Source organism: Hesperophylax consimilis, chromosome 10, assembly GCF_061612785.1.
Source record: "Hesperophylax consimilis isolate HC1 chromosome 10, BYU_Hcon_1.0, whole genome shotgun sequence".
NCBI classification, from domain to species: domain Eukaryota; kingdom Metazoa; phylum Arthropoda; class Insecta; order Trichoptera; family Limnephilidae; genus Hesperophylax; species Hesperophylax consimilis.
The window spans coordinates 5,711,472-5,727,642 of record NC_142845.1 but is presented as its reverse complement, the minus strand read 5'-3'; the positions used below and the strand labels follow the sequence as shown (position 1 = coordinate 5,727,642).

The 16,171-nt window shown below is 36.0% G+C and overlaps 1 protein-coding gene across 2 annotated transcripts in view; it reads left to right on the top strand.

Annotated features, from left to right (window-relative positions):
- The window catches only part of LOC149420215 (protein kinase C, brain isozyme-like), a 610,992-nt gene that overhangs the window by 33,494 nt on the left and 561,327 nt on the right, over window positions 1-16,171 (top strand). The gene's annotated exons all lie outside the window — the stretch shown is intronic.

Below are 16,171 nucleotides of genomic sequence, written 5' to 3'. Positions count from 1 at the left end.
ATTTGTCTTGATTTTGACTTCATTTTTATTAATTTTACATTAGTTTCACACAGGAGGCCGTAAGGAAAATAATGACTGATGTAGAGGGTCTTTAATGTAAATAAATGAGGTGAAATTCTGGGAACGAATCGGATATGAGGGGTTGGTAGGAATCTGGCGGTTAGTGTTTACAGGAGTGACAGACGTATGAATTCATTTCTTACATTGCTGTGCAAGGCGGTGGGTCGATAGAATTCTGTTGGAGAAGTCAAAAGTCTCCCTCAACCAGTGTCTCCTGATACGTCCCGCCACGCAGTATGTGGGCAAAGGTGTTGGTTATCCAATACGTGGTTCCTGGGGTGGCAGTACCCATGCCCGCCTTCCAAATCGAAAATTCTTATTTGCATGTAACCATATAAGATCGTGTGTGAAATGTGAAGATTCACAAAGAATGCAAGGCTGATGTAAGCGTAATAAGTAAGAGGGATTCTAGGATGGTATGGGCATGTAAAACGAATGATTGAAAAAGCGAGCGTAATGAGAATATATGACGCGAATGTGAATGGTAGTCGGGGTCACCCAAGCAAGACATGACACGATCAAGTGAACCGAATACTTGAGTCGGACCAAGTAAAGATTTAGAAAAACAGAAGAGTATGTATGGGAAGATGAATGAATGTGAATGAAGTAAGAAGTGTGTGCCAAGACCGAGTTGTTTGGCGGTCCATTCTCTCGGGAAGTGGTGTGATGGTTTGTTAGTGTTTCAGTATAGATCGGTACAAATAGATCACTGTTCTAGGGATTGTTTATTCAGTGTCTTCAGTAGATCAAGGCCCAGCACGTGTTGAGATTCCAGAGCGCGGATTAAAAATACCTCAGATTTAATTGGCATTGTTGGCAACGGCGGAAAATGCCGTGAGTGAACTTTCGGCGTGAAATGCAAAGGATCTGACGGTTTTGAATCTGAATTGGGCCACGTTTTATGTTTACGAACCATTATTCGATTCATGGTCTTTTATACTCATTATTGGAAGCAAAAGGTAGTTGGATGTGGATACTACCTATTCACACAATTCATTGGTTTTCTATGCAAATCGGAATGTTTTATCAGAGATTCTATCAATGTATCTTTATATCTTTCATACTTTTTCATGTACCTACACCTTTTATTGCTGCAATAATTTGGCTATGTTCCGTAAAACAACCAATTTGACGTAATAAAGGTTTGCTAAATACAAACATGCTTTGCAACAAACTGTATATCTTTATTTTTATAAATTTCAACCAAGTTATTACACATTGCTCTGTAACTACCTTCATAGTACCATAAGTACTCATGTTCATATATACAAATTTTGAACTTCTTTGTACAGCAGTACTAGCAGTACAACAGTACTATCAGTGTTAACTTGTATTTTATGCTTTTTTATGGTACCAAAAATAATTTTTGTTTTAAATACTATTGAACTCGAATACAAATGCCAAAATCATTGCAAAGTTTTGTGGTTTACCACCATGTATTTAATGTATAAAAGAAAAGTGTATATTTAATGATCCGGTTTAATTTTTATAGAACTCTATGATGTAATAAGTTAAATATTATTAAATTATCGAAGGAAGCAAACACTTTGTGGTTTGACATTATTACACAAATGAAAGAATATCTTTGTTTTAAACCTTGTTTATTAAATTTATATACGTCGACCGGTTTCGGTTGAACTCAACCTTCATCAGGACCAAAGATGTTAGAAGAAAGAGATATGCTATGTTGGCCGCCGGACCGTAGCCGGAGTACTACCTAATTAGGGTACTTTGAACGGTATCGGGACGTGTACGCACAGAAATCTGTTCTATGTATTAGTGCGGATACCTTAGCGCAAGCGAAGGTGTGCAGTAGTATTGGTGAACAAAACCGGCGACACTCGGCAAAACAATTCCACTCAGTACGAACTGCTCATAGCATATCTCGTTCTTCTAATATCTTTGATCAGGACAGTACAAATATAAACTGATCAGTTTATATTTGTACTGTCCTGATGAAGGTTGAGTTCTGAATCTGATCAGTTTATATTTGTACTGTCCTGATGAAGGTTGAGTTCAACCGAAACCGGTCGACTTATATAAATTTAATAAAGTGGTTTAAAACAAAGATATTCTTTCATTTGTGTAAATATTATTGTTTTCTTGTGTCTAAAATGCGACTATTTCCTACCTGCTTAAATATAAGTAATTTAATTATTTTTTGTACCCGTGCTATTTTTACTGATGAAGATTCCACATTCTGATAATGTTAGCGGTTTTAACATAGTTTTTTAATGAGTTAACACGCATATTACGCAGTGGCGTTGCGACAAATAATCGAACTCTTTTTTATGCCGGGTGAATGTCGAATGAGAATACCTTAAAATAATGGATGTAATTTGAATGGGGTTCTGTTCAAATTCAATGAATACGTACACTTGAACTTTTTTGTCTTATTTCTATAATATTATGTTTACATATTAACGGAATAAACTAAAAAATGCAAAAACTTTCTTGGAAGACTAAAAATAAAATTTATTGAAACGCTACAGAGCCCATTTATAGAAACTTATAAATCGATAGTTGCTCCACATTTAGATTAGTGCTCTACGATATTATATTTTGCCAATGAAAGAAACCTTAAAAAACTAGATTTTTTTTTTAATGGTTCTGCGATTTGTATGCCAAGAAAAGGTAAACAAATACAAAAAATAAACAAATAAGAGAAGACCTAAATTGAATTCCAACAAAAAAAGAGTCCGCTTTAATATGTGTTGTATAATAAAATTTTATATAACCAAATGCCAAAATACTGATTTAAAAAAAAATAAAAGTGTTTATAATATGAAACTAGAAATGTAAATAGAGTTAGATTGTTGCATATGAGAAAATAAGGTTACAGAACTGCTTATTGTATAGATGACTAAAAATGTATGATGAGATGCCTGAAAGTTTGAAGAATGAAAGAAGATTGAATAAATATTTATAATAAATATTTTTTTGAATTTGAATTTAAAAAAAATGTTACTCTAAAAATATAATATTTCAAAGACTGAAATGTTATGAAAACTAACACAATAAATAATAATTAAAAAATAAATAGATAACAATGTGACCGACCGTTATAGAAGGTAAAAAAACAAAAATGCTTTAAAGAAGTTGTGTACGGAAATATGGCCATGGCGGTGAAAAATTTAATGTATTCTATAAAATTTCATATCAAAATCAATATAATTTTTAGCAGACTCCACAGGCAAAATTTTAGGGTTTGGTTTAATAATTTACATTTTTTTATCTCCCATCCATTCTATTCTAAGTAAATTGCGAATTGAATGGGGGATTTGTTTAAGCCTATCATATAACTGGTGTTACGAAATGATTATTTTCCCGGCTTTCCGTACTGGTGCCCAATCCGCCCAGGCGAGCGCTGCGCCTCTTATTATAATAGGCCTTTTATGTCACTCAAGCATTCATAATAAACAAGGCGGTAATAAAATATTATTTTTTTAATATCTCAATCCGATAAAAATATGTCGACATATTTACGAAGGGTTTTGAAGAATTACGCACGGGTGTTGGCTTTCGCAGATAAATTAAACGGTAAAAAAATTGTTATGACTTGTGTTTTGGCGGAATGTTCTGTAATTTGTTTTAATAATTAGGTAGATATATAAAATACATATGTCTTTGGAATTTTAAGATGTATACCTAGAATTTAAGGGTAACTGTTACTCCAAGTTAAGGCGATGCACTAGGTCGTGTAATATTTTGAATCGAGCCGCTATCAATAGCACACCTTAAAACTCTTCCCGCTGAACACCATCTACCTTTTTTGATTTATGCAAAAAAATAACATGGCCAAAAAGTGCATTTTATTTTATTTTGTGGATGTTCAAGCATAAATATTTGTATGTTTTTCGATCATTTTATGAATAAATTAATTTGCCACATTATACAATAAAACCATAACCGAAAATGGGTTCGTAAGTAGGAGATTTTGAACTTTAAACAGTTTTCATAGGCCTTATACATTATTTTTTTCTGGGCTTATAAAAAGACTTATCTAAAAAATACTCGATTATTCAAAGGCCAGGATGTATTCTACTCGCAATATTTAATTAAAGCATCTGAAACATTTCTAGGCGACCAAATTTTCAAACCAAAAACTCGTGATTTTGCATTACTACGTAGTGCATCGCCTAAATTATAATGTTATAAAGTAAAAATAGTATAGTAAATACCCGGTAGAGTAAAATAAAGTAGGTACCCGCTATAGAATTCAATCTCGTTCCACCCGAGATTTTCGGTTTTGTACGGTAGGCTTCATTTCAAAATCATGACCATGCAAACTCTTTTTCTGTAATAATTTTACCGGGGTGGATAAACGTGCTTTCTCGCGATTTTGGTAACTCCACCGCGTACGAATAAGTTTACATTGTCTGATAGTTCATTTTTTACTATTTTTAATTCTTTGAAATCAAATAGAACGTCTTTGACTATAATTCTCCAGCTGTCCATTTTTTTCCGCTAAAAACCACTCCGAGTGCTGTTTAGTTTGATCGCTTTTTAATAGTTATTTCAATGAGAGCTCTCATTTTTCATAAATATTTTTATTTTGTTGTTAAATTGTATTTTACACACTAAATATTACAATATACTATAGACGTTAAGTCTTACTAAATTGAGTATTATTCAGGTTGATTGTAAGAAGTCTATGAATTTTTCACATTTGTTTGTTTATACAATAGGTACTCATCAATAATTTAAAAATTTAAATAATCTCTGAATAGTATAAAACAAAGTCACGATCCGCATATGTCTGTTTGTGCGCTTAGTTCTTCTAAACTACGCCTCGAATTGTGATTGGGTTGTCACTATCATTTAGAGAATTTCTTCCGGAAGATTAAAACATGCATATTATTATTATAGAAAGTAGAGAAACGTCGATGTTTTGTAATAAAATCGTAAAAAAAATATTTTCGAAAGCTTACATTGATAACGCTGGCTAAACCTTATGAGATACATCAAAATAATTCACTCCGGAATTGTGCAGCTTAAAAAGGCCTACAGGAAAGTCTACAATGGTATTTGTCTATCTCCTAAGAATAACCCCTAGCAACGCCGGGTGAACGTCAGCTTGTTTGTAATATTAACGTTAAATTTTAACTTGATCCGTGTTGTAGTACTGTATTAAAATAAGGTATTATTTCCAAAAAAAAAATTTCTACGGCATGTAGTTATGCTTATTGAATAATATTAGTCATACATAGATTCATTGGTATTTGTTTTCTTGTTTTACGGAGGTAGACCTGACTTTTATTTTTATTTTCTAAATAGATGTCTCTTTTTTATGCATCCACTACTTGACTCTTGTGAGGTATTACACAAAAATACCAATCAAAAATCCTTACGAAACTCCAATAAAAAATAATATCTGTATTTTGATCCTTCCGCTGAGAACTCAGTTGTAGATTATATTATTCTTTCGTGCCTCATTTATGATAAAAAGTGAGAGGTTATATCTAAATTAAAATTATGTCTATAAACATAATATTTTCCCTCGGTTATATTTTATTCATCTGTATACTAATGCCTCACTAATATGAATATATGTTCACATAAATCTGTCGCCTTTCGTCACGTAAAACATATTTGTTATATGAAAAAAACATCAGTTTGGTTACGGAAATTTAGAATTTTAATTAATATTCAAACAAACAAGTGTATATTATTGTAATCGACCCCTTTTTCAATTTGACAGTAAATGTGATGTAAGCACAGACATAGGAATTAATAGATGAGAAGATAATGGCGAGGGGTAAAATCAACTGTTGAAGAACGAAGGGAGTAAGGCTGACTGTGATTCGTCAATAAATCAATCTGACAGTAAATAGGCATCTCGCATTATAATATCACCATTTAGTTCTTAAAAGTAAAATCTGCTTTTGAATGAATAGACATTTCTACATGGGAGCGCAAATTACTCGCCACGTTATGAACTAATTTGCGAAGTCCAAATTCGGCAAAGTAAATTTCTTCTGTTTGCAGAGTCGTAGTTAGTTTCAGAGTATTTAGTTAAGACACTTTTACAAATGTTTCATAATTTACTTACCCCAGTAAACAACGATGAGCACACTTGAGAATCGCTACATTGTGATGTGATAGTATATGTTTCTAAAACTGATCCATATAATACGGTGTGAATAAGCTTAAAATAAAGTAAAATAATGCTTACTTATGGAATGTAATACGACAATTGGGTTTATTCTCTTTTTCACATCTATTTTTACAAGTTTTCATATCACAAGTCAACATTTTGCCGTGTTATTTCGTAAAATGAACCGATGATGCCTCGACCATAGTTCGCACAAGAATGATGACGTCACGTTTTCAAATTTCACTTGAGGCCATATGCGAGCCCAGCCGGCTCAATGGAACCGGTATGGGGAGTGGGGATAATACGCTTTTAATCACTTAGGGCAGGTCTACTAATATTCATATGTCTATGGATGTAAGGTTATTTAAAACTAGCTGACGTGTACCCAGCGTTGCTGGGGTTTAGCCTTGGGAGATAGACATATAAAATTGCGAACGTTTCTGTTCTTTTGAAATATGTAATATGCATGTATTATATAGGGTGTCCGGGGTTAAAGTGAGCTAACGGGAGGTGATTCTACATGATGGTGGAAGTAAAAAAGATTAAAAAAAACTTTTTGCGAAGTTTCAATGTTTATTTTCTCGTACAATATAACTAATAACATCTTTTTTACTTCTAAAATCTTGTATAATCACCCTCCGAAGTTAGAGCATTTTATACCTGGAAACCCTGTATATATAAACCTTCTGGGAGAAATTATCTGAATGATAGTGAAAACCCTATCAAAATCAGTTGCGTAGCTTAGAAGCTAAGCGCATAAACAGACAGACGCGGATATCGACTTTGTTTTATACTATTTAGAGATTAAATCATTTAAAGAGTGCGGGTAATAAACAATAGCGTATTAACAAGGCACCGCGCCCCGGGCAAGCTATTAAATATCGATATATAATGTTTTACAACTCATGCCAATGTCACATGTTTTCATTCCGCATTAGCGGAATCAATTACAAGATACGGAGTAAACCGTTATGGACTAACGTACAAATAGAAATCCGTTTCCTAAAATTGGTATCAGGCAACGTGTGCAGGCGATTATAAAAAATATTTTCACTGTGTAATGTGCTCCCCATAAGTAGTATGGTAGATTACCAGTTAACGCTAGACGAATTCTGGAACACAGAATTCAAAAAAATTTTGAACCACTACTATCCTAATAGGCGCAGAGAAGCACACATTTATTTTTTTTATTCAATTTGTACATTTTTTTTAACATTACAGATTGGGTCTAGATCGTTATAATTGTGTCGTTTAAACAATGTATTTGCAGCGACAAAAACCTTTTAAGAGCGTTGTAGGAAATTAAAAAAACATAAAGATATTATGATCTACTACTAGTTAGGAAGTAGGTGGCTCTCTCCACGGGTGAGTTCATGGACAAATTGTTGAGGCTCGCTCTACAATAAATGAGGTTATGGCAACGTCCTCGAGAGTGAGAATCTCGTACAAATAATTTAATTTGAGCCAGCCCCTCTGTTAGATACATAATCGTTTATTAAGAGATAAAAAGGTTTATCATATTAATAAATCACAAAATGTATACGGAGGCATAAAATTCCTAAAATATTCAACACATGAACTGAAGACATAAAAAGAGACATTTATTTCGAAAATTAAAACAAGTCAGGTCGTTTTACCTCCGCAGAACATGAAAACAAATATCCCTGTTAAAAATAAAAAATAAATAATATCGTACAAAAATTCTGTAATACGCATCAAGTAAAATTTTAATGTTAGGTACGAGTATTAATATTGAAAACAAATAAATATGAAAAAACGAGAGATTTATTTTTTTTATTTTTAAGAAAGACAAACATTTCCGACTTACGAATTGCCTTACTTGCCAATATATGAAAATCTCATATTACAACCACAGTAAACAGAAAATGTTGCTTGTGTTGTGATGGAGAACTTAGCCAGCCGAAGAATTGAACACACTACGCCTGGATGCCTGGAAACGCGATGCCAACTCAGCCACTGACCGGTCAATACTATCAATGTGATATACTCTGTTTAGTAAGTTTTTTTTAAAATAAAATACAATATTAAAAAAGTCCAGTGAAAATTAACTTTAAAAAGTCGAGTAATAACAAAGGTTTGATTTCTGCCGGCTCGAATACCAAAGTGTGCAAATAATATATATATTTTTTAAATTTCATGTTTTAAAATGAATATATAATAATATATAGAAGTTACCTACATTTGAGGCACGTTCCGGAGTTGTAGATACTCGCAGTATCACCCTGGTGGAAGATTACCATTCAAATCGAAACGTTGCTTCGAAATCGATGGCTTTAGCCGTGTCGAGACAGATCTGAATAAGAAGGTACTTCCCAACCTTCCTCTCCCTCACTCTCTTTAGCCTCGCAACACACCCTAATTGTCTCAATTGGTTAGTGGGGAGTAATTAAAACTCTTTTAATTACTTTAACCGTGTTGAGTTTCTAGATTTGTATAGGCAGGTTCTTACCAACCTTAATGTTCCTGTCTTCTTTCCCCTCCCTATCACTTACAGAAATACAATTACTAGCAAAGAAGATTCCTAATTCTTTTGCGGCATACGTCAGACTTAATGGATCGCCAGGTAAAGAATCCCTTGGTGCTAAATCAGGTGAACGTGTTGGCCATAATTCAGGCTCTCCGAGGCTATCCAGCGACCGGAAGAAAGGTGTTGAGATAATCACGAACGAGGTTGCATAATGGCAAGGTGCTCCTTCCTGCTGAAAGAGTACGGTGTCGAGAATGAAACATGGGATCTTTTCGATCTTTTAAATCGAAACATTTTTCAAGAATATGTTTACCTCGTTTTGCAGTAAGGTAGTTTTTAGAAGGTTTTTAAAGTAATTCCCATCAAAACTCTGGAAAATAATATCAAACTTTAATAAAATAATGACAACATTTGGATGATTTGTATAGCGCCGTTTTTGTGCAAAATCACCTCAAGGGCGCTGTAACTGTAACTTATGTTGTGTTTTTCATTACAATTTATTTTACTGTGATTTTCATTACAAGAAATCATTTATTTGTTATGAAATGCTATTGAGTGCCCCATTTTGATGTGCGAATTATTTATTTAGATGTACACAGTACATTTTATATTAAATTAATAGGTAGGGATATTAATTTTAACATAGTAAAATATCCTATTACGTACGTTCATACCTTATCTTATTAGTATTTTTGTCTTGGATGAGAATAGTTCTTAATCAATGTATGAAAGTATGAGTAATAACAAAAGAAATAAAGAAGAAAATTTTTGAACGGGGATTTTTTTTCAAAATATTCTTCGGAATTAAAATGGAAAACGGGAATAAAATTGCTCGAAAAATATGAAACTGAGATATTCCAAGTTCTACAAATTTTCTTTTTGACATTTTCTCATCGGGGATGCTGTCTGAAAAATTCAACGGTTCTTTTTGAAAATAACAGAGGGCGCCACTTCCGTTTACAACAATCCTCAACGTACAGTCATTAAGATAATAATACTCGCAGATGAATTTTAATGTCCTGATTAGGTAGACTTGTAAATCTAATCAGTTTGGTTGTATGGATGTTGATAATTAAAACTTGATGAACCTTAAATGACTTTAAAGCTACATGGAAAAATAGAAAATTACCATCCGAACAACTCTAAAGAATATAAACTCGCAAAGTATTTCTGGGTTCTAATTTAAAATTAAAAGTTGCAAGAGGTTTCAAAAGTCAAGTTTATTCTTATTATCGTGAATCATGACCAACCATGTTCAGATAAATTGGTGAGAGTGAAAATTTGTGATATTTAAGTGTGCGACTTATATCTCTTGGTATGAAAGAGACGGCATTCTCCAATGTCTCTTCTTCATCACCTGTTTGTTACTCGAGATAATAATACATTGTGTTAATTACAGTCTTTTGACTTTTATTCCGCTATCCCAATTCAGAATATAAATAATGTAATAAAGTAAATACATGGACTTAACATTAAGATACGTACTACGCGATCGCTCAGTTTGCTCGGTGAAATGTTAGTTGCGCAACTTGTTCACTAGATGTTTTGAACTCATCCATCCTTGTACCTCCCACTCGACGTGTAAATGAAAAAAATAACTCTGTTAGAAGAGCGGACTGACCGTTTCAATGAAATACAAATGTACACCAGACCGCGTAAAGAAACTCGACAAATTTAAGAATACTTGACAGCTAGACACTTTGATCACTTTACTTGGAGTGTTTTGTGGGAAGGCGGGGTGAATTGAAACTGGCAACTTGGAGGAAAACACAGAATACGGTGGCTACTTAAGTCTAGTTTTAGTAAATAATGCGAGCGGCGGATAGTTTGAGATAAAGTAGACAATACAGCAGTTGTCTCCAACCCACTATCAAATATCCACCAAAGTAGATACATAGATTTGCACTGGGACAATCAACTTGCGAAGTAATTGTATCGTGTCTCTTAACTGGACTTAAAAGTTAGAAGAGGCCAAAAGAAGAAGTGAAAACAAAAAAGGGGCTAAAAGAAACAAGAAGAAGCATGCAGAAAAAAGAAGATGAAGCTAAAATAAACAAAAATAAAAAAGAAGAAGCACAAGAATAATACGGATTTAGAACGAGCAGAAAGCGAAAAGAAAGGAAGAAAAAATGAAAAGAAGAAGAAACTCAACTCAAAATCTCTGTTTAGCCTTCGTTCCTATATTGGATCAAGATTGCCGTATTGTGACTGATTTAAACTCCAACTTTCTTCTCATCGTCAGAGCACATGTTCCAAGACGTCCATTTTTAGTGTCGGACCGGGACAGGAGTACTTCTGGCTGGGGTGGTCCAATAGTATCGGATGTTTTATGAAAATTATCTTAGAGAAATAATCGCCTTTTCACAAACACACATGTCATCGCCTTTTGCCCAAACTCATATTAATTTTTGAGAAACTGTTTTCAGTTTCATAAAGCAAACGAAAAGTAAAATTAGATTTCTAGCGAGTGTCTTTTAACTCACTGGGAATTTAAACCACTTCCGTCGAATTAGACATTATTGCACTAGTTTTAAAAATAGCCTTATGTTTTATTATTAATATTAATGTGTGATGCGTGACGAGCAGATACGACAATTATTCCATTACATTCATTTTAGTCCAGACAAGTCAAAAGATTGAAAACGCATGGTAAAAGTTACGGTAGTAGTACGGTTATCACAAATTTCTAGGATATTTAGAAAGAGTTGAAAAAATTTGGTGTTTGACAGTGTCGGGTTGACATGTTTTATTTCTGCGATTATTCATGACAAAATATTAGAAAATTCATTTTTTTCACTACACTTTTTATTTGTATAGTGGGATTTTTATATGTCGGAGTTGCTCTATCAATCTTATACACGTTTTTTAACAAAATAATTTTTCCTTAACAAAAATTGCAATAAAAATATTTTGTTTTAGAATTTCAGTCGGATAAAGGTCACAAGAAGTCTATTCAACGTCAGTGATTATTATATAACAGATTTAACGGAACTCCAAAATTCCTTGTATTTGTCACGTTCTATGTTACGAGTATTTCTTCTCTGTCATCTTAGACGTCTTAGAACATGCGTATTCAACTCGCGGCCCTCATCGTCTGTTGTTGCGGCCCGCGGTTTTAATGTATCATGTTATATGTACGTACATACGTGGAGGAAAAAAAGTGGACGGCTTGACATTAAAAAAACTGCGCACCCGTTTTGCGTGGGTAGTCGAAAATATGCAGACTTAATTTCCGTTTTAATACAAGATTTTGTTTCAAGATTGTAGTAAATGTGAAAAAATGTACAGAACTTTTATAAGATCCTTAATTTTTTGTACTTAATTAGCTTCAACAATATCATATTTACGTGGTCCGAGTTCGCAAAACATAAGTGATCCATTTTATCCAAAATGATAGACATGGTAGGTGAAATGAAATCTGAAATTTATTTTTATTTTCAACCATATCCATTATTTCATGCAAGCGAACCATTGAATTCCATTAAATTACATGTTTGTAGTTTAAATATATATATATTAATAAAAAAACGTATTTTGTACGTGTTATACATTGATACAAGTAAGATTTTACCCGAGTCGCATGACAATTTATTGCGGGTTTGATGTGAAAGATGTCCAGAAAACCCAAAAGGGTTGGAAACCCCTGTCGTAGAGGGAAATAAATGAGGGTGGAAAGAAAAACATAAAACTATTACTCTTAATTTGACATTTAATAGGAATTGTCAAGAGTAACTTATTATAAAAAATACTATTTCGAATACTAGTAACCTTATCTAGGAACATTATTAAAATATATATCTTTGAGTAATTTTTTTTAATTAAAAAAAAAAAAATACGAAAAAAGTAGTTGGCGTCTTGTATTATTTGCTTTACAGTGTAATTGGATTTTTAAAGCTCCATAATGACTAACCTAGAAATTCCTGTCAGAGAAATCTGTACAAATTTCAGACTGCTCATCGTTCGAGTGGGTTTTATTTCCTGTACACACAGGTGTTCCTCATTGAAATACTACTTACGGCCGTATTTCGCAGTGAATCTCGACGACACATACTGTATCAGACGCAGAATTTCTTTCTGCGTCGAGTGATCGTCGCGGTTTTTTTGTAAGTGCCATACTTTTGGTTTTATAACCGTTTTAAAGTCCAACACGTGGTCAATTCTCTAGAATATTCTACGATAATTTCTGTGAAGTGACGAAAGAACTTGTGCGAACTGCTTGGAGGACTGACCCTTCATTTGGCAACAACGGTTAATTTTGCAACTTTTTTTGAAAATTAATATGGTTAAGTCCAAAATTTTTAAATCTCAGGGGAGTGCCATATCCGTTTGAACATTTTTTTTTTTTTTAGATAATCCATTCACAGTGGAGGACTAATAAGTGGATTTTGAAAACATTAAATTTTTGCAGTTTTATTAAATACATTGGGGAGGGCTACTGAAAAGATATAAAATTAATTTACTAAAAATTGGGTAATTGTTAAAATTCATTGGGTAAACGCGTAACTTTGTCAATTTCAACTTTTTTTGAAATTTGACAACAGTTTAGGTTAAAAATTTTCCGCATTTTTTTCCCCATTTTTGGGGAAAATTTCAAAAAGTGGGGTAAATTTTTCATTTTCCCCATTTTTTTGTGAAAAATGGATTCCGACGTAGTTTCGCCTGGCGAAACCGGTGGTGCCACTGGCAGACGTGCCGGACCATCCAGTACGCGGGAAAGTGCTCTTTTAGCCCGTATGATTAGCCTTCAGGCGGATATTTTGGGCGCCAGAGCTCCTGCAGGTCCCTCCAAAGGCAAAAGGAGACCAAAAAGGAAAACAACGTCCAAAGACCAAGATGCCTCCACGCCTGGTGAGTCGGATTTCGCTGACTCTTCAGACCATGAAGATACTAACCGTTCTGCACCTATACCAGAATCACACGAAATGGTCTCCATCACCGTTGCCGCGTCACCCAACGCTGAAAACAAAAAAAGAGTCAGATATAGTGACTCTCCCGACAACCAGGAGCACAAAGCCATCCCTGCTCTGGCTAAATGCCAAAAAATTCGCTGCATCCTGATGGACGGAACAAATAAACTCAACAAGGCCGACAAAAGTATCCTGAACACAACTCTCGATGACCTCATGTCGGATATCACCCGACTAATGCTTGAGTTAAACACTCTTACTACGCGAAGCTCCACCATAGATGAGATGCTTAATGCCCAATCTGCTATGGCATCAAAACTGGATCAAGCACTCCTGACTCGCCCGTCGACAACCACTGCTCCCTTTCCGAAGGAAACCTTATCCTACGCCAGGGCTGCTTCGTCCCTGCCTGCATCTAAAAAAATAGTTATTAATGGATTCGAGCGTCCGATTCCTAAAAAGCCACTTACAATTTTGGTTTACCCTGAGGCTCCTGAGGGAAAAACCTCGGAGCAAACTCAGAAAGCGTTGGAGAAAATCCTTAACCCCAAGAAGGATGATTTCCAAATAGTCCGATCTAGGAAAATCAAAGGAGCGGGAATGGCCTTTCAAGCCAAGGACTCCAAGGATCTGGAGAATATAAAGAAAGCCGAAGCGAGACTTACTGCAAATGGCCTGAAGATGATCAATCCCTTGGGCCGTCTTCCAAAAATAGTGATTTACAACGTGCCAAAGGGCGATCAATCCGCAGATCAGGAATTATTCACTGAGATTTTCTCCAATAATTTATCTGGCCAGACCACATTGTCTTTGGAAGATCACCTTCGGACTATGCGGCGAGTCTCGCTGTTTGGCAAGCGCGACACTCCTACCATGAACATGGTGGTGACATGTCATCCAGCTGCCCGTAAGGTGTTACTAGACAGCGGAATGTGCTTCCTTGGGTGGAACGCCTGCCGCACTCGCGATTATACAGGTGCGACCAGATGCTTCAAGTGTCAACAGTATGGTCATATTAGTAAGTCCTGCTCCCAGGAGAAAGAAACCTGTCGCCACTGCGCCGCTGTGGGACACAATCATGAGGATTGCCCCAGGAAGGCACTCCCCGCTGTCTGCGCTACCTGCACCCGATTTAAGAAGACTGCCGACCATCCAACGGGAGACAGGGACTGTCCTGCCCACCTGGCCGCCATAAACGCCCAAGTCCGTATGACCGATTATGGCTCCGCATAATTTACTCTCCCTAGGTCAGATTAACTTGCAGCGATCCCGGTTGGCCACCCTGGACGCTCAGCGGGTCATGTCTGACCTCAACATTGACATTTTGCTTATTCAGGAGCAGTACACCCGGGAAGGTAAGACACCAATTGAATTTCCGGGAGCGGTACTCGAAGTCGGCTCATCCCCAGGGGCGGGTGTTCTGGTCAATACATCATTGATCAGCCCCCTCCTTCTGGCTGGGCTGTCTAATGAGTACCAAACCTGTGTATGTATTAAGTTTGCTGATACTGAGATCTATCTGATCTCAGTCTATTTTAAATGGGGGAACCCGGTAGGACCACATATCCTGAGTCTGACGCGCGCCCTAAACGCGCTTAAAGGTCGTAACGTAGTTATCGGAGGGGACTTTAACGCTCGCTCTCCTCTTTGGTTTGACAATAATAAAACCCATTCAGTACGATCACGGACTGACGCCGTCGAAGACCTGATTGCTGCGCAAGGCCTTTGTATCGTTAACGAACAGAGTTCGTTCTTTACCTTTTCAAACACACTAGGAGAGAGCAACATTGATCTAACTCTTTGCTCTGGATCAGTTGCGGCCAGGATATCTAAATGGAGAGTCCATGAATGCGCAATAGTTTCGGATCATAGATTAATCACATTCACAATAGGTGTTAAGAAAACTGAAACTCCGAGATCCTCCTGGAATTTCAACACCTCCAGGGCGAATTGGGATAACTTTGGGGAGGCGCTACGAGATACATTAAGGGATTTTCATCACGTAGCAGCTAATGATCCGGACAATTTGGGGAACTTTTTCAATTCTGCCGTTGTATCTGCGGCTGATTCCTCTCTGGGCAGATCAAACCCAAAGACGAAAATTAGAACGCCGTGGTGGTCACCTGAGCTGACTTCGCTAAAGGGGGCCTACAAAGGAGCCTATAGGGCCTTGGGACTGTCCAGGAGGGGAAGCTGTACGGAGGAGGAGACAGCTGCCCTTCAGGCCGCTCTCAGGAGATCCAGGGCAACTTTCAAACATGCGGTTCTCCTTGCGAAACGAGCTGTCTGGCATAATTGGGTTAAAGATGTGGGCAACGCCAACCCGTGGGAAATCCACAGCGCAATTGAAAAATCCGGCAAGGGATCGGATCGGTTTTTGTCAAGTTTAATTGGGAATATTGATGGGAGGGACGCTGAGACTGTGGACGTGGCCTCTACTCTCAACACACTTTTGGGCAAGTTAGTCCCTGTAGAGTCAGTAATTGGGGAAAGTGACCACCAAAAACAGATTAGAAATCTAGCACGGCTTCCACCTAGAGACCTCGCCCAAGAGGATAGAATCACTCCCGTCACTAGAGCTGAAATAGATGCTATAATTAAGGGTTTGGGTCCAAAGAA